At 40.6% G+C, this 23,267-nt stretch overlaps 1 protein-coding gene across 1 annotated transcript in view; it reads left to right on the top strand.

Moving 5' to 3' along the window:
- Positions 1 to 23,267, top strand: part of kif5bb (kinesin family member 5B, b) — a 171,945-nt gene that overhangs the window by 31,479 nt on the left and 117,199 nt on the right. The gene's annotated exons all lie outside the window — the stretch shown is intronic.

Below are 23,267 nucleotides of genomic sequence, written 5' to 3' on the forward strand. Positions count from 1 at the left end.
GCGTCCAAATACTTTACTGAAATCTTCTTTCCTGTTTGATTTCTTTCATGCAGTTTGATCTGTAGCTCGTCCTCAGTAAAGAGTCTTGCTTTTTGATAGCACACTTTAGATTGACAGCATTCTTTAGATTGGCTACAGATGTTCAAATTGTCTCTTCATCGCGCTTGAAAAAAAAAAAACACTAGCATAATGAGATGCTGTTTAACCCCTTAGACCCTGTATGTAAACCCACACAGGTTTGACTCTAATAACAACATTACTGACATACTTAACATCAGTTTTATAGGCCCCAAAATAGAACCCTGTGGGACTCTGCACAAGCGCAGTAGCCAGAACAAGCCGAGGAATCAGATTTTCATGAGTTTTTTAAACCGATTTTATCAGTATTTAAAGATATGTTTTTTAAATGGTAATTTGACTTTCAGTTTCCACTATTTTGGTCTCTCCCTATTTACAGGGATAGGAGCCTAGTCTTGTGTGAGTGGAAACAGTGTTGCAGAGATGGCGCTGGGTGAACAGACATTCCAAGGACTGTCCTGCATATATAAAATAGAAACTGTATGATTTCTGTTGAACAAACTGGTTTAAACTTTACTGTTTAAAGAAATTTTAAATGAAGTGCCACTGTAAGAAAGGTTTTCCTGGTTTTACCTGAGGAGCAATAGCCTCAACCCTCCCCCTGCATGTATCTTTATGAAACCCTGTGCCTTTGCTGCTTTTACTAACTGGCAGCATGATAGACTGTTGTTCTTATATAATTTGGATGCATTATGTAAGTTTGGATTTTATGTGAATTTACTATATTAATGAGCTAAATGTTTCTAATGCTATTTTTATACATATAAAATTGTTTGGCTTGTTTAGGATTTTGTATTATATTTCTTTCTTTATTTGATGTATAATTGCAGATATTATTTTACTTTATGTTTTAAAGTAACACTATGGAAAATGTGTATTTCTTCCTCTTGGGCTCCCCCTATGGTTGGTAAGTGTCATTTCCACTTTGAGTCACCATTGAAGAACATGTTTTTCTGTGGACTGAGTAGAGTAATTTTAGTGGATTTTACACAAATAGGATGCATTACTCAGCATACAGGTCAGTGGAGCGCCACAATGTTTTTAAAGCCGTTATTTAAAGGTAAAAATGATACATAGTGTTGCTTTAAAGCATTGCGGTTGAGGTGTATTCCATTTAAAAGAATAACCAGGGCATGATGATATTTCATTATCATGCTGTGTCATGCTGTGAAAGCAAACACTTATGTTTGCACACTGACAATTTAGGGATTCCTATTTGAAATGCTGAATTGATGAGGCCTCTACCTTTCTTCATGAGCTTGAATAAAATGTTTAGCTACACAATGACACTGGCAGAAAGCCAGTGATACCCATTGCCTTTTATATCATAAGAAGGGGATGTGTTTCCTGGAATAATAAATACAGCAGGAAACTTAGCTCTCGTCCTTGTTTTCTGTTATCTGAAGGATGCGGGTGCTGAACAATGCTTTGGGAGAGATGTATGTGTTTGTGTGTGAAAATGGAAGTCCAGCAGAGGTGAAAAATATAAAGCAGCTGGAAGAAATTTATTATCTTGGTTTGCATGCCTTCCTCTCAATTAAGCATCGCAGAAATCTGCAGAATGAGATTTTCACTACAGACGTCCATTTATCAGTGGCTGCAGCACGTCTGTTTTCATCAGAAATGCTGCCTCTTTATTACAGCAGACTCCTTCCATCACCTTCTTCCTGCTACACTTCACTGCTGTGGAAAAGGACTTCCTAGTCTGCCAAGACGATGGGTCGGTCCTCCTCCTCCTGTATTTATCACTGAGCTGTTTCCACCCTCACTTCTTTTCTTCATCACTCCTGCACTGGAAAAGGACAAAGGAGTGGCGGTGGTGTGCTCTATACAGAACCAGAACTAAAGCTTTTATGGCTTGTAATAATAGCAGATCCCTTTTTGGTGCTATAGAAGGGAGTTATATATAGTTATATAGGGAGCATCATTGTGGGAAAAAGTATTTCTCAGCTTTTATACACATTTGAACAAAAAGTGGCATGTCCAAAATTATTCATACCCAAAATTATTCATAACTGTCACAGTATATGGGAAAATCCAAAGTTCTATACCATTCCATATAGTCCAAGCTGTTTTAAAGCATCCTAAGTACCCTGATTCATTGGGAACAGCTGTTTTAATCAACTCAACAGAAGAAAAACAGCAGCTCTCTGCAGTTGGTTTGTGGACAGTCATGGCTAAGACAAAGGAGCTCACTAAGGACCTGCGGCTGTGCATTGTGGCCGCTCACAAGTCAGGAAAGGGCTATAAAGCCATATCAAAATGTTTTCAAGTTCCAGTGGCTACAGTGCAAAGTATTATTAAAAAATACAAGTTCCGCACTGTGGAAAATCTCAGAAGATATGGTCGGAAGCCAAAAGTGACACCTGTGCTGGCCAGGAGAATAGTGAGAGAGGTGAAGAAAAATCCAAGGATCACCACCAAGGCCATCCTGGTGAATCTGGACTCTGCTGGTGGCGACATCTCAAGGCAGACAGTTCAACGGACACTGCACACTGCTGGGTTCCACGGACGCAGGCCAAGGAGGACACCACTTCTCCAGAAAAGGCACACAAAAGCCCGCTTGACCTTTGCAAATGCTCATCTGGACAAAGAAGAAGACTTCTGGTGTTCTGTTTTATGGTCAGATGAAACAAAAATTGAATTGTTTGGCCACAATGATGTGTGCACCATTTGGCGTAAAAAAGGAGAAGCCTTCAACCCTAAGAACACCATCCCCACTGTCAAACATGGTGGTGGGAACCTAATGTTTTGGGGGTGTTTTTCAGCCAGTGGACCAGGGAACTTGATCGCAGTAAATGGCACCATGAAAAAAGAGCAATACATCAAGATTCTCAACAACAACATCAGGCAGTCTGCAGCGAAACTTGGCCTTGGGAACCGGTGGACATTTCAGCACGACAACGACCCAAAACACACAGCCAAAGTGGTGAAGAAATGGTTAGCAGACAAAAACATTAATGTTTTGCAGTGGCCCAGCCAGAGTCCTGACTTGAATCCAATTGAGAATCTGTGGAGGGAGCTAAAGATCAGGGTGATGGCAAGGAGACCCTCAAACCTCAAAGAGTTGGAGCTCATCACTAAAGATGAATGGGCAAAAATACCAGTGGAGACATGCAAAAAGCTGGTCAGCAATTACAGGAAGCGTTTGATTGCTGTAATAGCCAATAAAGGCATTTCTATTAATTATTGAGAAGGGTATGAATAATTTTGGATATGCCACTTTTTGTTCAAATGTGTATAAAAGCTGAGAAATATTTTTTCCCACAATGATGCCTCTTGTACATCATCGTGTTATCTCCTGGGAGATGCCTGTGTCATTTCCAGGCAAAAATATAATTTCTGGTTAAATAAAAGTAAATTTCAGTCAAACTTTGCCAGGGGTATGAATACTTTCGGGCATGACTGTATATATGTCGTTCTCATACAACTAGTTTTCCATCATTAAAGAGAAAAAATAGGAAAAGCAATTACATTTCCAAGCATGACTGCATTTTTACCCCAGTTTGGCAGAGAAAGATCAAATCTGGTAATTCTGTGGGGGAAAGAACCAGAGTTGAACACATCTATGGCGCAAACGCTGCTGTTTTCAGACTGTTATATCAGTTTCACCAGGGCTTTCTCAAGCTTGATGGTGACATGTGCAGCTGCTGCCAGTAATAAACAAAGAGGTTGGACAGAAAGGAAATAGGTACTAGTCAAAGAAATGGATTTCTAGAGGGAGGCAAAAATCTGTCAAATGATATAAGCAAAGAGAAGGTGACAGAATGTGCCTGGGGCAGAGAGAGTAAAAACCAAACAGAAACAGTGGAGAAAGAGAAGGAGAGTGGTAGGGTGCTTTCAAAGAGTGAAAGCTAGACAAGGAACTTGAGCCTCAGAGAGCAAACAGAGCACAGAGAGCAAGCAACCACTTATCTGTGCATCAAGGCTTTGGCACTGCCTCCCAAATCTGTAAAAGCTCATTTGTAGCGTTTTCCGCCTGTCACTGGCCTTAATATGGCACACTCAGGAGAGCTGGAGTTTGCTAGTTGATGAATGGGCGGGCAGAAGAAGAACGCCTCACCATTAAATGGTTTTGACTCTGCGGTATGCACCACGCGCCGGAGCTGAGTGATGCGAGGCATGCTAGCTGGCCCCGCTAGCTGTCTCGTAGATTATAAATAGTGCTTTCTACTGCTCGGCTGAGCTGAGCGCTTCCCTCTCCTTTTGCATAGCAAGACAGCAAATCTCCCACTCTCTGATCATTCACTGTGTTCTGCAATGAGCAGCTTTATTGGAGCCTTGGAGTTGTTTTACACAGACAAGACTATCAGAGCCTGGTTTAGCCAGCCTGTGGATGCAGTCCAATAGAAACTCTGTATGCTGGCTAGCTGGCATTGCAGAAAATCCTCATTCCTAGACGTCAGGCAGCTGGTTAACTGGCTGTCTAAGTTTACACGATTAGTAAGAGAGCAGTGGTGTGTCTGTATGGCAGTAATGAATCACTGTGATGAGTGTTTAAATACGTCTTCTACATTAAGAGCGAAACAACTGTAGAGTTTAGTGTGAAAATGGCTTTGTCCCAGGGCCGCTATTTTGCTGTAAGCAGTATAAGCAGTTACTTAGAGCCTCCGAGTCATCAAGGAGCCCCCTTTAGGTGTGTAGTTCGTTGTTGTTTTAGATTTTTTATCAAATTAATGAAGCATTAATACTGTATTATTCATGCCTACGGAATAATACAACTGGGATGATTAAGGACCTACGAAAGTAACCACAAACGGCTCTGCAGTGGGAAGTCTGTCAGTCAGTAAGTCAGTTACTTTTATATATATATAATAAATAAAAAAAATCAAACAAAAAAGCATTTTAGCTCACCATGTCTAGTGTTACTGTAAAGGCTTAATTATCCTCAAAGTTAAATATGGACATGGAGACCGACAGCGCCTTCTATATGTACTCTGCATTCATTTTGTTGGTATTTGTGCACATTCTCGGAAAGCTTGTGGATTTAGATGGAACGAAACAGTACCATTGGATATCATGAGGGCAGTGTAGCAAACAGTTTAAGCAGAACACATCACTTTCATATGAACAAGACAAAGTGGAAGTTTGACACAGCTTTTGCAAATGTTTACACCATTGCTTTTTTATTCTTTTTTGTAGTCCATACATTATCAAGACCTCCTCCCCCATTTTTTGTTGTCAGAAACTTCGAACTCTGAACTGCCCTCTAGTGGATGTATTTCTTAACATGCCAACATAAAGGGTGCATACAAGTATGTGGGCAGTGGCAATTACAATGTTATATTCATTTTCATACATAAATGCACTGTTAAAGGTATAAGCTCCTTGAGGAACTTTTTGGAGGTTCTTCAATTTAAAGCTGTGGAGGAACGTCTTAAAGTGCTTTAAGAGGTTTTAAGAAGAAAAGGGTTTCTTGAAAGCCCCTCAAAGCACCTTTAAAGGATTCCTCCACAGTTTCACATTGAAGAACCCCTAAAAGTTCCTCTAGTGTGGACACAGTGTTAACAGTCTAGAGTACAAATGAGCTTTAAGTCTATCTATGTAATTGCAAGTGCAAATCATCCACTGTCTCTTCAGAAATCCATTATTATTATGGAATGTGTCCTGTCCATGTGGCTGTTACAATGTCTCCCACCCAGGGGAGACTGCTTTTAGACTCTTCGGCTGTCTACTCTCCGGCAGGCAGCTCATAGACTTGTTCATGGACCGTTCTTCATTGGCCTTTTCTGGCGCAAGCTAGACACATAGCTCTGCCCAAAGACACCTGCAGCCTCTTCTGGGACTAATTGCTATGATTTTATAAGCTCTATAAAGACTTCCTCAAATTGCTAAGTCTCTGGAAAACTACCCCGTTTCCCTTCCAGCTGCTCCTGTGTTTACTTTGCTTTGCGGACATATGGTTTGGACCTCTTTAGCATTCTTTGTTATTTAATGTTCATGTGTTTTTGTTGTGTTTTGTTTCTGTATTTGACCAGCCTGTGTTAATTGCCTACCTTCACAATAAAACCTCTCTGCAATGACCTCCGGCCTCAACATCTCCCCAAAGTGACATTCTCTGTAGAGGCTGTATTAGCAGTCTCTACTCTTCTGGGAAATCATTTAACTAGAAGTTGGAACATTGCTGTTCTTTCAATCCAGATACTGCTTTACAATCCAAAATGGAGGGCTTTAATTCTGAATGAACTATTTTAAATTGGTGCCTGGATACTTTTGGATATAGACTATATAGACAAAAGTATTGGGACACTTGCTCATTTACTATTTCTTCCGAAATTAGAAAAGAGTTTATGCTGCTTTATGCTGTCTCTACTGTCCAGAGAATACTTTTTGAAGCCTTCAGGACATTTAGCAACACGGGTGTTAGTGAGGTCAGGATGTTGGATGATTACTACTCCACCTTATCCTCAACTCCCCAAACTCAACACCAGAAGTATTGAAAGGAGCACCATCATTCCAGAGAGCACAGTCCCACTGCTCCACAGCTCAATGCTGGGGGGCTTTATAGCTCTCTGGCACAGACCTGGCATCAGGTTCATGCTTATCTGCTCTAGAGAGTTTCTTTTTTACTTCTCCACAGGGACTAGACAGTCTGTGTGTGTGTGTGTGTGTGTGTGTGTGTGTGTGTGTGTGTGTGTGTGTGTGTATTTGCACATCTGTGTCAGCAATTTGTGCAATTTACAGTAGCTTAATGCACTTATAAGAAAGGATGTCCACATACATTTGGACATATAGTGTATGCTGTGCTTGTTAGTGTATGAGTGCCTGAAACTGAAGGGACAGACAGACATGAACCGTTGTTGGCCGCCCCACTGAGTGGTAAAAGAGTGTAAATATAACCACAACTTTTGCTAATTTCTCTCGTCAGTCACGCTGACACAGTTTTTGTGGCCAGAGCATCATAAATCATTGCCGCCATATTACTCATATTGATTACAAAGGTCATTTTACTGATGATATCACAGTTTACATCCATGCCAATTTAATTCATAATACACCTGGACCATTATGACAAGCCTGGTCATTTCGGTGCATTCCGCTGATAATGGTGGCACACAGCACTAGCCACAGGATTGCGGCCATTCGTCAGGTCGCCTGCACTGCATTCGGCAGTTTTCTCACGAAATAATCAGCAGAGGCAGTTGAGTGGACTCTGTGAGCACACAGCATGGCATATAGCTTCCCTGCTCAGAACCAGCCTGCTACATGAGCTGCATTAAATCTGCCATTGCGCTGTTAGCTAATTGCAGTTGCCAAAACTGTGATGCGGATTACTGTGCAATTAATTGCGCAGGCCTAATTCAAAGTTCGAGGTGACTTCAATGTCCTGTGCAATACCTGTATCTCTGCCCTGCAGGCCCAGGGAAATGCAGCCACAAATTGCCATTCAGACATTAATTAAAGGGTAAACACACCATGCTCTGTTAGCGAATTAGCAATCCCCTTTCCTCTCCTATGTGTAAGGTCATAGAAATATTGTTGCCTTTGAGGTTACATGCAATGATAATTCAGTCAGTTCAAAGGTTTGCCCATTCCCTGTCGGAGTCAAAGACACAGTTGTCTTATCTCTTTGTGTAAACCATTAATTAATTGATGATAATCAGCATGGAAAATGAGTATGCACTGCCTCTTTAGACGCTAATTAATTAACCCTGTTCAGATGCCAAGGGGAGGCCCATAATTAAATATAATTGTTGGTCGGGGTTTAAAAAAAAAAGTGCATACTTAAGCAAATGTGGGCACATGCAAAAGTATATATGAGAGAAAGAGAGAGAGAGAGAGAGAGAGAGAGAGAGACCAAGACTTTTAATGAGAATAGAAGAGACATGGGTAACTTCCTTTCTTTCACTTGTCACTCTTGTTTATGCAAATAGGTTTCTTGTATAGCAAAGAGTGTCTGCGTGTGCATTGGAGGTGTATCCTATCTACACCCATCAGCTCACCTGACTGGATCATGATGATCTGTCACCATGACAACTCTGACCCAGTTGTCATTGGGCTGTCTAGCGATTAACAGCAATTTGATGTGAGGTGATTTGATATGATGTGTGTGTGTGTGTGTGTGTGTGTGTGTGTGTGTGTGTTAGTGTTAGAGATATAATCTGTAGAGATGTGACACTTCCATTTAAACTTGTAGTTTCTGGAGCTTTCATAGATACCCTGCAACCAAACACCCCATATCAGTGTAATCTACCTTTCAACCCCTGAGCATGTGTGTGTGTGTGTATTCATGTGTGTGTTGGGGGAGGGAAGGGGCGTCTGTCATACACTGAACATTTTCTTTCTGTCCCAATACATTTCCCATGCTCTGTTGAGCTGCACTTGTCTGAGTTGATTCCAAACTAATAAAGACTAATGAATCCATCTAACTGATGATAATTATGTTATTAAAATGCAAATACTTAATTTTTGTTAATTGCAGTCCATCACATCCAATCAATCACTACAGCTTATTCTGCTGTTTAAACTTCATAAGACTTTGGCTTTGTGGTGATTTACACAAGCAAAAATAACAAGTCCTTACCAATTAAGTTTGCATTAACATTTACATCCATCTAGGTACAAAAAAAGACTGGAAAATGTATGACAGTTGTTCTGTAAATGAAGTGGTGTAACTGTAATAAATGAGCTATACTCTAATTGAATTCCAGCTCCTAAATTTATGCTGCTGTGGAAAGGGAGCATGGAACGTTTTACAGAGTTTTGTGTAGAAACACTTCTGTGCACCTCCGTCTCTTGGCAGCTTCAGCACCAGAACCTTACTAATGAGTTTCAGGACCTTGGACAGCGGCCAGTGTATCTCATAAAGACCAACTGTAGGCAAAGCAGACAGATAACTTTACTTAAGACATTAACATTGAAATATGGCATCTCAATCTAAACACAGTAACAGACACACCTTGTATGTATATATCTAGTGGATACTGAATCTTAGTCTCGTCTTGTTTAAACCCTTAAAGGCGCTGTTTACAGTGGTGAAGAACAACTCCTTCTTCAGAAACTCCACCCCATGTAATCCCACTGCGCTTTATATCTTTATATCTTCATGGCCAAGTCAAATGACATGATATAATGTTAAAGAGAGCAACGTCATGGCAAAAAAAACCTTTAGCTAGGTTAGCATTAGCTAGGTTGTGGGTTAGAAAACTACCATTGCTGCTGCTAAGCAAACCAGTTGTAATAAAACTTACTGACCTACTACAAAACTTACTACAAAACATTACTGACCTATTTCTGTGAAACAGAGAAACGTCCTCATTCAGAGGTCTCTCCACTGTCCAATAGCGTTGTCAAAGTTTCTACATTTGTCTTTGCTTTTTGTTCAGCTTTTGTTCATCAGATCTTTTCCTTTTTGGATCTTTTCGTTCATCTCTCCCTGTGTATTGGGCAACATGTAGCTTGCAAGTGCCAGTTACACAGTCCCCTCCGGTCCTCCTCTTCCTCCATCCTGTGCACAAGCACCAATGTCCCTGTTGCTGATTGACTGGAACAGTGTTGTGTTTCTCGGCCCAAGCCACTTTGTTTGTTTTCCATTTACAGAGCCAGGGCTGAGTACCAACACCAAACGTCCAGCGTACAAACAGACCAGAGAGCATAGAGAGGAAGAGAGGAAGCATCTGCTGAATTTACAGAAAGTGTATCACTGAAATCAAATACAGCGCCTTTAAACCCTGTGCGTAGGTCCACACCTCTTCCCACATATCTTGACATTCATAACTACATTATTGGCATAGTTAGCATCAACTTAGCACCAACCCTAAAATGGAACCCTGTAGGACTTCACAAAATGTGCTAGAATTACCAAATATATCATAATGGATTCCACATTAAGACTAATTTGTGAACAACAAACCTTGGTAGATTTTAATGTGTTAAGGACACATGCTCAGCAAAACCGAAGCACTGCACTGCAGGGTCAGTTTATATGGCTAAAGGCTGTACACATATCTCACAGCTCTCTAAAGTGAGAGCTTCAAGTGTAAAATCAAGACTTTAGCTGACGTTAGAAGACTTTCTGGTGTTGAGTGGGTCTCTCTAGACTCTTTCACACTAGACTAGCTTCAGTGAGTGTTTCCGTGAGAAGGAAACTGCGAGAGAGAGCACCGGGGCTTTATGAACAGCAGCTATGGGTCTAGCAGACTCACACTAAGCAGGAGTCCAGAGATGGGGGTCAATGGTGAGGAGCATCTGAGGTAGCCGATCAATAAACCCCCTCCCAAAACTCTTCACATTTGAACCTTTGGTTCAAACGGTTCTCAATTCAAGCAAAGCTGGACAAGAACACTTTACCACTTTTAGAAAGTAATAGCGATAGTTTGGACAGTCTTTGGGTGGGATTATATAGTTCTGGGCAATGCCAGTAATGCAGTCCATAAGTAGAGAATTTTTTTTATCCTGTAGCTACTCCAATTCTTCCAGTTGGAGTTGCATGTGTTCAGAAAGGTGGTGATTCAGAACTGCATTGGATTTAAATGTTTAGGTTATGTGTAGGCTCTCGGGTTGGGTGGTATCCAGGACTGGGGGAAGGGGGCAGTAGTGTTATTGCACAGGTGGTTCTACATTTATGTGGCGTCTGTACAGTCTCATCCTAATAATTAAATATACAGTTCAGTTTGCTCACATGGTGCCAAAGGAAGTGAAATGGTTGTCAATAAATTCAGCAAATGGTAAATTGCTCTGAATCTGGGGAGAGAGGCATTTAGCTTAGTTAACAGTCTGTGTACCACAGAACATATTCAAGTCTGGCTGACTTAGCATACCTGAGAGCACATCGTTGAGTGAATGGTCTTAAGAGTGTTTTGACTGTTGTTTGCACATGTAGTAGGTTTGCTTGTTTGCCATTGTAAATTAACTCCACCTGAATTGTTACCATCTGTTTTCCAAGAGGGACATTACTAATCAGTCAGTGTTTACAGCGCCCCCACCCTGTGGCCATCTTAAATGCACAAGGTAGAATGAGGTTGTTTGGACATCTGAGATATTATAATTGTGAATTTGTGGATTTGTGATTTAGTCATTTAGAACTAGTGGATTTGCTTCAAATAATCAGAACATGAACAGAGATCTGTTTGGATCTTTTTTATTACTATCTTCTGTAATGTCTATGGTAATATTTTGCTTGTAGTTGTTGTATGGTCATCAGTCATTTAAATGGGTATTTCTCCAAGTGCGGAAAGAAAACCGACAAAGGAGAAGAACATTTTGCAAATCATCCCGCTGAAGCTGCTGGTGTTCTCAGGACAATAGCCTCAGCCTGACCAGCCCAGCTCTAAGGACACTTCAGCATCATTGAAAGTGTGTGTGACTACTACATAATGCAAACATACATTATATGTCCAAATGTTTGTGGACACTTCTTGTAATGAATGCATTTAACTACTTTAAGGTGCACCCATTGCTGACACAGATGTGCAACTGCAAACACACAGCTTGTCTAGAGAAGTAGAATAGAAACTCTGTGCACATAAGCATGAACCTGTTGGCACCATGCCTAATGCCAGGCATGGGCCAGAGAGGTATAAAGCCCCCCAGCATTGAGCTGTGAAGCACTGGAACTGTGTTATCTGGAATCATGGTGGTGCTCCATTCAATACTTTTGGGGTGAGTTGGGGAGTTGGGGAGTTGGAGATGAGGTGGGGTGGTGATCATCAAATGTTTCTGTCACTAAATGCAATCAAATCCTTACAGCAATGCTCCAAAATCTAGTGGAAAGCCTTCCCCAGACAGTAGAGACAGTTACTGAAACATTTCTTTAAACAGTTTTACAGTGTATCTGCTTTACTCTTACTCTCGTAACCTAACTTACTCTTAACTGTTATTTGTGCTTCTCCTGGCTGTTTAAAGCTCTGACTCAGACTCTGACTTGTTTCTTTTTTTAAATAGCTCTCATTGTTCAGTTTAACACAGCTGCATGTTTCGGCACTGAGTAATTGCAGCCTACACACTTAGTGACATCAGCATTCCATTTCTCCAATTTGCCATCTCTTTATAAAGGCAAGGACTGAGTTTGTAAAATAAGGTGCTAATGTTTGATCATTAAATATTTAGAGTGCTCTTTCGCTAAGTGCCAAGCTGGGAAATAAGGAGTCAACCCACACTGAAGCGACAGAAATCATCCCCTTTTCAAAACTCATCTGTAATTGGGAGGCATAATACGTTTGGCGGGCTCCATTTGAAGCGGATTCAGTGTGCAGTATAATTGAAGTAATTTGACAACCCATTTTCAAATTAAATTTGTTCCTTTCCAGCGAGTGAGACATGGCACACAATCGGAGTGAAGACCGTACTTAAATAAGTTCACCCTGCAGCTTGATGGATGTGCGAAGCAGATATTAGATTTTCTGAATTTCAAGCAGTGACTGTTATATCTGGTATTTTTGATTGAATCATTTTCCATGTCCTGTATCTTCCCCTATGAAAGAGCACAGTAACTATTATCAGTAGTTTTAAAATCACTACAAAATCACTACATAAACACTGTGGCGTATATATGGAACTGCTCTAAGGAGAGTAAAAGTCACACTGTTGATTCTGTTATGCTGTCTGTTCTGTTAAGCTGTCAGTGCGCACCTCAGAATAGGGTGACATGCACTAATGTTTACTTTCCTTAAAAAAAATTAAGGCACTAAAAGGGTACTTTGAGCTTTGCCATAGAACATTTGCCAGGTATAGTAGGCCTGTTAGAGCAGGGAATCAACAAACTGTGCTGGACTCCGGCCTCCGTTGCCCACCCCTGCCATAGAAGAACCACTTTTGGTTCTAAAAGATGTAAAAGAGTGTGTAAAGAACCTTTAAGGATGTATAAAGTGGATGTAATGGTTCATGCAATTTATTTTAGTTTTAGTCTTCTAATGGATTACTTAGGATATTTAAGGTGACGGGAGAACTGGATGTGCAAAGCAGATATTAGATTTTCTAAATTTCAGGCAGCGACTGTTATATCTGGTTTTTGTGATAGAATCATTCTCCAGGGCCTGCATCTCCCCCTATGAAAGAGCACAGTAAAATCAGTAGTGTTAAAATCACTACATTAACACTGTGGCGTATATATGGAACTGCTCTAAGGAGAGTAGAAGTCACACTATATTCAACACCTGGGGGAGGCTGCATCTCTTTTAAAAATGCTATGATGGTTTAACTTTTGTAATTTAACTTAATGTAATTCACAGCAGGTTCATGTATGTTTACCTGGTCACTTAATTCTGCTTTTCTACCAGGCAGATATGACAGTATTGGCTACTTAATGTCTTTGTAGAAAATTACCAACGTAACAAACCTTGTAGCTCCAAAACGGCAACTTTACAGGAGAAAAGAAAACAAATGTATAAAAACTAAAACAATGCAAGATATTTTATTGCCATCCATTAATTCATCAAGCAGTTGTGACACCATGTAAAGGACAGGTGCCAAATTCAAATAATATCAAAAAAGTAAAAACAAGAAAAATGAAGATTTCTGCAGCTATTGAATAGTACACAACTTGAGGATTCCAGACTGGTATTTTGTGTGGACTTAATGTATTGGCCTTATATCACAATATATTCTGAACTGCAAAAAATGTCCCACGTTAGGGTAATTCACCCTACAGACTCAAATGTCATGTCGGCTGAATAGCTGTTTCGCTGTATCCAGCCGGCCTAATCCTAATGGTCAAAACACGGGCCCAAGATGTATGAGGGTAAGTCTGCACTACAGGAGCCATTCTGGGGTATTGGTTGTTTTATCTTAAAAATGACATCATCCTTCCCCTCTGTTCGTGTCTTACGCTGGACACACAGGCTCTCATGGTTTAATGGACGCTCCCTTGAGCAACAGCTCCCTCTTCACAGTTATTTTCTTATTCTAATCACACAGCCTTCACCCTCCACATCCTGCTGTCCACTCTCTAACCCCTAGAAAGCAATTAGCAGCCTTGTCCATTAATACCATGTGGAAGTGCCATGGCCCAGCATGGCTACAGCACAAAGCTGACGCAAAGCAGCAAGATCAGTCACTTTAATCAAGTTTTACCAACCGCTGCAGTGGTCATGATTTGCTCGATCGCGGCACGTTGCGGAAGATTCATTTGCTGACAACCCTCCTGCTTCTCCTCGCACTCCGCACTAACTGTCCAGAAGAAAATGAGAGTATTCATCAGCACTCCCATAAGGAAAGGACAGTGCTGGAGATGAGGCCGCCTCCTCGGCAGCTGACAGGGCCCGCGCCGCTCCCACTCGTCACTCTAATTAGTTTTGTTTCTCCGCTGCAGGCCTGTGCCGCAGCGCTTTATTACAGCGGCCCAAACCGCGCAATCTATACTAAAGAGATCCACACTAACACACACAGCTAGAAGTGAGGGGGAGCTGGAGTGAAGGAGGTGGACTATGACACTGGAACTGAAGCGCTGGGGTAAGAGAGCGGAAGAGTACTGATTGGAGACAGTAGTGAATAATAGAAAAAAAGACACACAGATATAGAGATGTGAACACGTCTTTACCCCTCTGGTAGTAGAGGGCCGGATCCCTGCACAGTTGGGGATTTTCCTGTTCAAACACAACAGATTCAGCCCAGCAGCTATTTGCTAGGTTTAGAAGGAGTGTTGGAGTAGGGGAAACCCCAAACTCAGCCTTCAGTTCCTCACTGTCTGCTGTTTCCCTCATACTAGTTTAAGAGTAGTATATCCTTCTGATTATTAGGTATTTTAAGTCAATTAACTATTTAAGCAATTAAGTGTAGTTCTAGGTTTTCACAGGATTAGGTTTTTGTGATGGTTAAAGTTAGGATTTGCACTAGAGTTTAGGGTTAGGCTATGGGCTTAGATTAGGATAAGGTTAGTCTTAGGACCAGGGTAATTTTTAGGTTTTGGGTTGAGGTCAAGGTAAGGGCCAGGGTTAGGGTTTGTTTTTGGGCTGATGTTAAGATAAGGGTTAGGATGAGAACCAAGGTTAGTGTTAGGTTTTGGGTTGAGGTCAAGGTTAGGGTTAGGAAATGGTTGAGATTAAGGTTAGGGTTAGGAAATGGTTGAGATCAAGGTTAGGGTTAGGAAATGGTTGAGATCAAGGTTAGGGTTAGGAAATGGTTGAGATCAAGGTTAGGGTTAGGTTTTGGGTTGATGTTAAGGTGAGTGTTTGGTTTTGGGTTGATGTTAAAGTAAGGGTTAGGATTTGTACCAATATTAGGGTTAAGTTTTGTGTTGATGCCAAGGTGAGTGTTAGGATTTGGCCAATATTAAGGTTAAGTTTTGGGTTGAGGATTAGGATTAGAACCATGGTTAGGGTTAGGTTGTGGGTTGATGTTAAGGTTAGAGTTTGGGTTGATAATGTAAGGGTTAGGATTTGGGCCAGTAGTAGTGTTTTGCTTTGGGTTGAGGTTAGGATTAGGATTAGAACCAAGGTTAGGATTAGGGTTTGGGTTGATGTAAAGGTTAGGGTTTGGATTAGAACCAATCTTAGGGTTTGCTTTTGGGTTGATGTTAAGGTTAGGATTAGGATTAGAACCATTGTTAGGTTTTTTGTGTTGAGGTTAGGTTAGGATTAGGCTTAGAACCAATGTTAGAGTTTGGTTTTGGGTTGATGTTAAGGTTAGGATTAGAACCATTGTTAGGTTTTGTGTTGAGGTTAGGTTAGGATTAGGTTTAGAACCAATGTTAGGGTTTGCTTTTGGGTTGAGGTTAAGGTTAAGATTAGGATTAGAATCAATGTTGGGGTTTGGTTTTGGGTTGATGTTAAGGTTAGGATTAGGATTAGGGCTTTTCTTACATGAACCATACAGTTCCAGCCCAATGGCTTTTATTACAGGTTGTGATCTCACCCTGGGTTGAGTCACATGACTGGAAGACTGTGCAAAGCTCAAAAACACAAACACAGAAACGGGGTCAAGCAGTCAACCTAAAAGTGCACCAATCTTCCCCAAAACACTTCTAGTCTGTAGTCTCTGTGGTGGGTCTCACTCCATGGCTGGGACGTTAGCATCCTGTCTACTGTCTTTCACTGCTTAGCCGGGAGGAAAACGCCCTTTCTACCGGCTAGCGCCCTCTATCCCATCCTCTCTCTTGTCCTGGCAAGAGCTGTGTTTTTAAAGCTGCTGGGAGAGCCTCCGTAACAAGCTGCGGCTGTCTGTGATCAGGGAACGGCCTCCCAGCAAGAAATGCTGAGGGAAACAGCGACTCCGCCTTCCTCCCACCACATTGTGTGCAATTTAGTCAACAGGGCGACACATCAAAATGACTGTTTTGGTTTACTGGATTATTCCTTCAAGAGGCTGAGACACACTCTCCATTGTTAAAATCCAAGATTTCTCACTCTTTTAAATACTCAGTGTGATGTACATATTAATTTCATAGTTTCTAAATAATATATAATAGTTATTTAATAATTTAGCTTAAAACTGAATAATATGCCTGTACTTTAAGGAGCTACATTCAGATGACCTGTAATGTAAAATATCTTGCTTATCTACAATTAATAAGCTTTATAAGATTTGTGTTGATTCTTTAAACTACTGCTAAATGTAGCCAATATTGTGTTATTTTGGGCTGATAGGAATTAAGAGTTATCTGAGTCATCATCACAGATCATATACATTTATATGACATTAATGTGTGTCCTGTTACCATTACTGGTCATAGTCAATCTACAGTATTTGATGTTATGATAGTTTGTCATATGCTAATCAGCATTACAGTATCTGTGATAAGTTACCCATCATAATCTCATACAGTTCATATATTTATATGAGTAGACATGTGCCCTATTTGTTACTTATAATTACATATTTTAAGATTTGCAAAAGGAGCTCCTGTCCACTGGGGGCACTGTTTTACCAAATACACACTGCCTGTCTGCCATGTACCTGAAGAAGAATTAAGAAAACGGTGTTGCTACAGTATGACAGTTAATGACATCTGATGTGTTTGGCATAGTTATGTTAGTGTTGAGTAGCAGAGTTAAAATCTCTCTCTCACTCACTCACCCCCCCCTCTCTCTCTCTCTCTCTCTCCCCCACTCACTCCCTCTCTCTCTCTCTCTCTCTCTCTCTCTCTCTCTCTCTCTCCCCATCTCTCCCTCCATCTTCTCTTCCTTTCTCTCTCTTTACTGGATCTCTCTCTGTGTGTCCTCTTCCTCTCACTCCTCTATCTCCTCTCTCTGCCCCCTTACATAGAGAAAGAGTGAGTCTTTCTCTTCTATATCTCTCTCCCTCTGTCTTCTTCCCCCTCCTGTATCTCTCTCTCTCTCTCTCTCTCTCTCTCTCTCTCTCTCTCTCTCTGTCTCTCATTTGCAGTGAAGGATAAACACAAAGGTTCTGATCATTTTCTCAATTATCTCAATTATATCTGTGTGCAGTTTTTCAATAACAGACACCATTGCACTCTTCACTACAGGAAAGTAATACAGAACATTCTTTTAAATGGTTAAATATGGAGTCAGCATCCACACAATCCGTGCCCATCACTCTTCTTGGCCTGTAGGGACACATAAAATAGCTCTAGCTATAGATATAGGACACAAATGTTATTAGGACATGAGTTGTTATTAGAATACAGACTAGCAGAGCACAGTGGCCACAAATCAATGGAGAAAGAATGAGCGCTTTTCACGGGCTTGAAGTTTGCTATTAATATCTCTGAAAGCCAAATCTGCAATAATGCGTTCACATGACCGCTTTCTGAGGGTGTCCGCTCCATCACCATCTCTCTCGCACACTGTGTGTCTGCACATATGGCAGGCTACATCTATAAATGTTTATTAAAAGCTGAGCTAACATTAGGAGTGCAGTGTTTATTAGCACAATCCGGCGGTATTTTGATCTATTAAGGGAAAAGGCCTCTCCAAAACACCACTTGAATATTCCACTCAGTTTAGCTCAGTTAAAATCAAATTATCCCCATAAAACTTTCATCAGAAGCCATTACATTGACCATTTCACTCTGAAAATCAATCACTCTGGACAGCTCTGCAGGAAACGGCTGACACAGGCGAAGTTTAGACTGCATTCCTGCTCCAGTTTTATCCGCATTCGCATCATTTCCAGGCGCAGCCACATATGCAAATGATCCTATACAGATAACGAGCCTGAAACACTGATTCAGCCACAAATAGCAGCAAGACTCATCTGAGCACTAGTGCATGAAGACTAATTATAGCTTACTGGTAGAAATGGAAGTCATACTGCTGTGTAACCCTGTAACACTGCTCTCATGCCCGTGATTGAGTTCATGAAGGATTTTAGCATTTCTTGATGTGTTTCTGTGTGTGTGTGTGTGTGTGTGTGTGTGTGTGTGTGTGTATGTGTGTGTGTGTGTTTTAGTGGTCCACATTGCAGGATTCTGAAATCCTAACCATAGTTGATACCACATATAATAATGAACTATAGTCATCCACTGATTTTGCAGTCTTCACAGTCCTCACACTGCACACAATCTACCCACACTTAAACACCACACACTGTCAGATTACGCTTTGATAAGAAAAAAACTGAAGATGCACAGTGATAGGTTCATAAGAATTGGCCTCATTCACCAGTATCTTCCTACGAATTTTCTTAAATTTGTTTTTGAGAAAAGTCCTAACAGAGGGCTCCGCGTGGCTCAGTGGTCTAATGTGCCCAGAGGGTCGTGAGTTCCAATCCCATGCCTCTTTGTCCGAGTCTGAGAGAGCATAATTGCCTGTGCTCACTCCGGGTGGGTAGATGGCGCTTTCTCACTTCATCGCTTTTCAGCAATGTTGGCTGGCACAGGTGTCTGTTAGCTGGGGCACTTGAGCTGGGGACCTGGCACTTTCCTCTGAGCGATTTCCTCGACTGCCTGGCGATGGTTCTGCATGTATTGACGGAGACATGTGTTAAATCCTTTCCCTCCTAGTGTCAGGAGCTATGCATGGATGGGTTATTTGGGTGTACCAGATTGGGTGAAAAAGAAAATAAGAAAAAAATGGCAAATCTCACAATGTGAGTGAGAACGTTTATAATGCAATTCTCAAAAAAGTAAGCTTCAAATATTCTTAATCTATATTTTACAGTTAATCATAAATGACAGGAGACATTTTCTTTTATTCAGACTTTCCAGTATTCAGTGCAATCTGTGCAAAATAAAGGAAAGCTTAAAGCTTTCAGTAAATATGAATAAGCCAACAGTAAAAAAATATATATGATAAACTGTGGCATAACATCAGAAAGTCGTTATATTCGTTCAGGACTCAGGCCAAGACCAGTGTGAGGCAATTGTAAGATAAAAATATTTCAGAATGTACTGGTTTAATAAAACCAATTGGTGGTGTTATTTGTGGTACTTTGAGCCTAAGCGTCCCTGTTTCTATATGTAACACAAACACATACATAAGCCAGACATCCTGGTTCTTTTGCAATGTTAAGGGGTACTGTCTACATCGAATTTATCATTCTAACTGTTTTTAAATGTATTCAGTATTTTAAGATGTTCTTGGATGTATAAATAATTAAGAAATTAGAAATTTGCTCTTTTCCTTTTATGGGTTTATGATGTAGAGGAAGCTACAAAGCTCAGTATAGTTTTAACACTGTAAGAAAAACACAGTGTTATTTTAAGTCTTACCAGGTAGTGTTGCTGTTCTCTTGGTGATATGTGCTGTTAGCAAAATGAATAAGATAATAGCCGGGTTAACTTTTAGCCATGCTCTCGGTCACTCTCCCGGGTTTGGGTTTCCCAAAGGCAGCACTTTCTCTTCTAAAGTGTGTTTAGCTCTAGTTTAATAGTTGATGAAGTGAATGTTGGAGAGAAATAGTAAAAGCTGCTTGGCAAGCTTCAGATTTTAGCCTAGTGCTGATTTCTTTCTGTATGAACTCCCTTTCTGCAGATACTGGTACAGGACAAGCCTTTGTCACGGCTGGTTCACATAGCAACCGAATTCACGTCTGAACTAGCAGAGTCTGGAGGTAAGGTGCTGTTCTCCAGTATCAAAACCACCACCTTCTTCCAAAGTCACCATTGCGTTTTGCCATTTTTGAATGGGGCTTTTGCTAGGTGGCTGGGTGTAGGTCAATTTTGGGAGGCATAAATATAGTCCAAAACAGTTTTAAAGTTTTGGAATTACCCAATTTTCCAGTTTTGGTTATGCTGGATTTTCTTTTAAAGGACACGACTGTGTTTGAGGTTCACATTAGGCCACTTCCATGTACACTTAGTATTCAACCATGCCAAGTTTTCAATTTTTTTAGGAAATGCAATGTATTTGTTACAAAATCAGTACCATGTTCTTGTTAAGTCACTGTAGGTTTCTCAGCCCTGAAAGTGTAAGAAAACACACACACACACACACACACACAGAGAGAGACACACGCATACGCACATTCATACATATTTACTCCAGTCTGTCTCCCTCTCTTTAATATTACACTTTTTCGTCCATGTTTACATTGTCATATGTGATGATCTTAATCAAGCTGTGTGAGACGTGACATCAGAGCAAAAACCCAACAAATGCTTGAGATCGTTGCAAATCAAAAATGAATTGCCTGGCTTCTCAGAATTGTCTAGTTACCATGGTAATTAAGGGTTTCAGATTAGGCAATGGATTACAATGGAATTAGGTGGTGATTACAATGGATGATCACAAGCAGTCAAACCCAGTTTATTATGCTTCTCATCCATTTATGTTTTAATCAAGTTCACTTCAGCAAACAAAACAAACTCTCAACACTGCACCCTAGTGGTCCTGGTTAGGAATGTTCCCAAACCACAAACACACTAGAAACTGTTTAAGAAATGTAAAAAATTGTGTATGAAGAGGTGAATATTACTCACATGAACATAACTCTCATGACCCATGTTTTAGAGATGTGTCCAATAATCAGGAGAGAACCATTCAGGTACAACCGCATTAATGGCTAGTCTTATTACTATTATATTCTGTGCATTTCAATCTGTTTTCACCATTTGTCCAGAACATTTTTAAAATACATTTGAACTATGCCCATTCCATTTCTGTAATGGGGTAATAGCACCCGAGGTCTTTGAAAAGTGCTCATCTCATCCAGTCTCATTTTCAGCGCTCTTTAGACAGATGAAGCAGTGCAGATATACTTCACGATAAGCACACTCTCACCCATTACCAGCCGCATCCGTCTGAATTTATCCAGCTTTGGTGCTCCAAAGCCCCCAAAATAGAACCTCGGATCATGTAATGGATCAATCTGAACCCATCCCTCATGATTTGCTCTATCACCAAGAACTATTATGCTGAAGATTGGCGAGTCAGGCTGATTCTCTTCGGTCAGCCCTGAGGCCATTCACAGCCTCATGCTCATGAGGCAGAGGTTATAACTACCGTCCGCTTCCACCGTGTTGACTGCCTTCAACTGTGATTATTGAATAAGTGTATTGAAATAAATGTGGTTATGATGTATGTAGGCAATATTAAAAGAAATAAATAAATATATTATACTTAATTTCATTCTTGATGTCAGAGAGGCGATATCTGGCTACTATATCAAATTTATTCTACACAAAAGGCAGCATAATTGTATACACATGTTTATACGTTTGCACATAAAGATGCATCTGTTCATCTGTTAAGCAGTTAACTTAAGTAAATAGATTTAGGTCACATCTTTTATTACCTGTTTAAAAAACACACAGTGGGTTTCGATCATTTAAAACTACAGTTAAAAATGTGGATTTTTTGAAAACATGTAAACAAAGAAATGTTATTAGAAGTAGATAGTAAATATGTAAATGTAAACAAGTATGTGACATTGACCATGGCTGTGACCAAAATGGATCACTACTCACTCCTTAGTATTGCACCATATCAGGAAAGACTATGTAGCAGTACAAACGCAAGTGAATTCAGACACTTCCTCTTCGTCTTCATGTGTCAGTAACGCTTGCATAAATATGGATGTGAGTGGCTGAGCTGTGTTAAATCTCTGTACACATTGAATTTTAAATTCAAGTTAATAATAGCATTGTAGATTATTCTTGAATTGTTTTTTTTTTTTTATTTCCTTCCCAATTTTAGAATTTTCTCCCCCATTACATGTAATGCACCTTAAACTGGGAGGCTGACACATGCCTTCTCCATTATATGCGCAGTCAGCCACTGCCTCTTTTTGAACTGACACTGATGCTATGCCACCAGGCAAGCGGCGCACTCTGAGAAAAGTGCCATCGGCTAGCAGACACCCATGCCGGCCAGCATTACATTGAAGTGATGTAGAAAGAGAGAGAGAGAGAAAAACATCTACACACCCAGAGAGAGAGAGCAAGGCCAACTGTGCTCTCTCAGGCTCTGGATGTTGATTGCAGTCAGCATGATTCAGGATTCGAACCAGCAATCCTCGGGTCATAGTGGCAGCGCTTCAGTCTGCTGGACCAATGAGATCCTTAAAAACATAAGCCACTTATTAACAAACTGCATGGGAAAAGATCTGAAATTCAGTGGGAGTTCATAACTATCACTTGCTTATATGAACAAAAGTGGTCGTCTCCATTTCGTTCTACTGTGTGTTGCTTAGTAATGCCACTCCAAATGCATTTTGTTCCACATTTACCTAATGGTGAGCTACAATGTTTACAGTAAATTACCAGTGCACTGTAGGAAATTATAGTCCCATCACATTCAATTTGCACTTGCACAAAAATGGCAGACATACTATATTTATTAGTGCCCTAAAGCGTAAATAGGGAGCCATTTTGGTCACAGCCCATGACGATGCATGTGGACAACATGGCCCGATTGATGTCTTCCATTGAAGCTTTTACACAAACTTGTGGAGTCTCTCAAATTCTGAAGTTGTGGAAATTCTGATATTTATGTTACCAAAAAAAAAAAGACTACCTTTCTTTTTTTCCACTAGTAGATTTAGACATTTAATTGTTGCCTAAAGTAAAATCCGACTGCAATTTTGTCCAAAATCTGATTATTTACAAGCAATTTAACAGTAGTTCTGCTGTTAAACTTTGAACTGTGGGTTTCGTTTTTTATTTGTTTGCCAATTAGGTGTTGCTGTCTTCAAATAACAAAGGGATCAAACAGTTTGCCCCCACACGTATCTACACCTGCACTGAGACCACTCGCTGCAGGTGTGCAGGGGCAGAACATTACCCCCACATGAGCTCTTTTTTCCTTGTTGCTGATTGGTTTAGCTTTTGAGAAAAATCAGCCAGTTGCTGTGAAGGTAGGCATGTCCACACTCCGCAGCAGCTACAGTTCAGGCTAGAAGATACAGCAACTACA

Source organism: Salminus brasiliensis, chromosome 22 (genome assembly GCF_030463535.1).
Source record: "Salminus brasiliensis chromosome 22, fSalBra1.hap2, whole genome shotgun sequence".
NCBI classification, from domain to species: domain Eukaryota; kingdom Metazoa; phylum Chordata; class Actinopteri; order Characiformes; family Bryconidae; genus Salminus; species Salminus brasiliensis.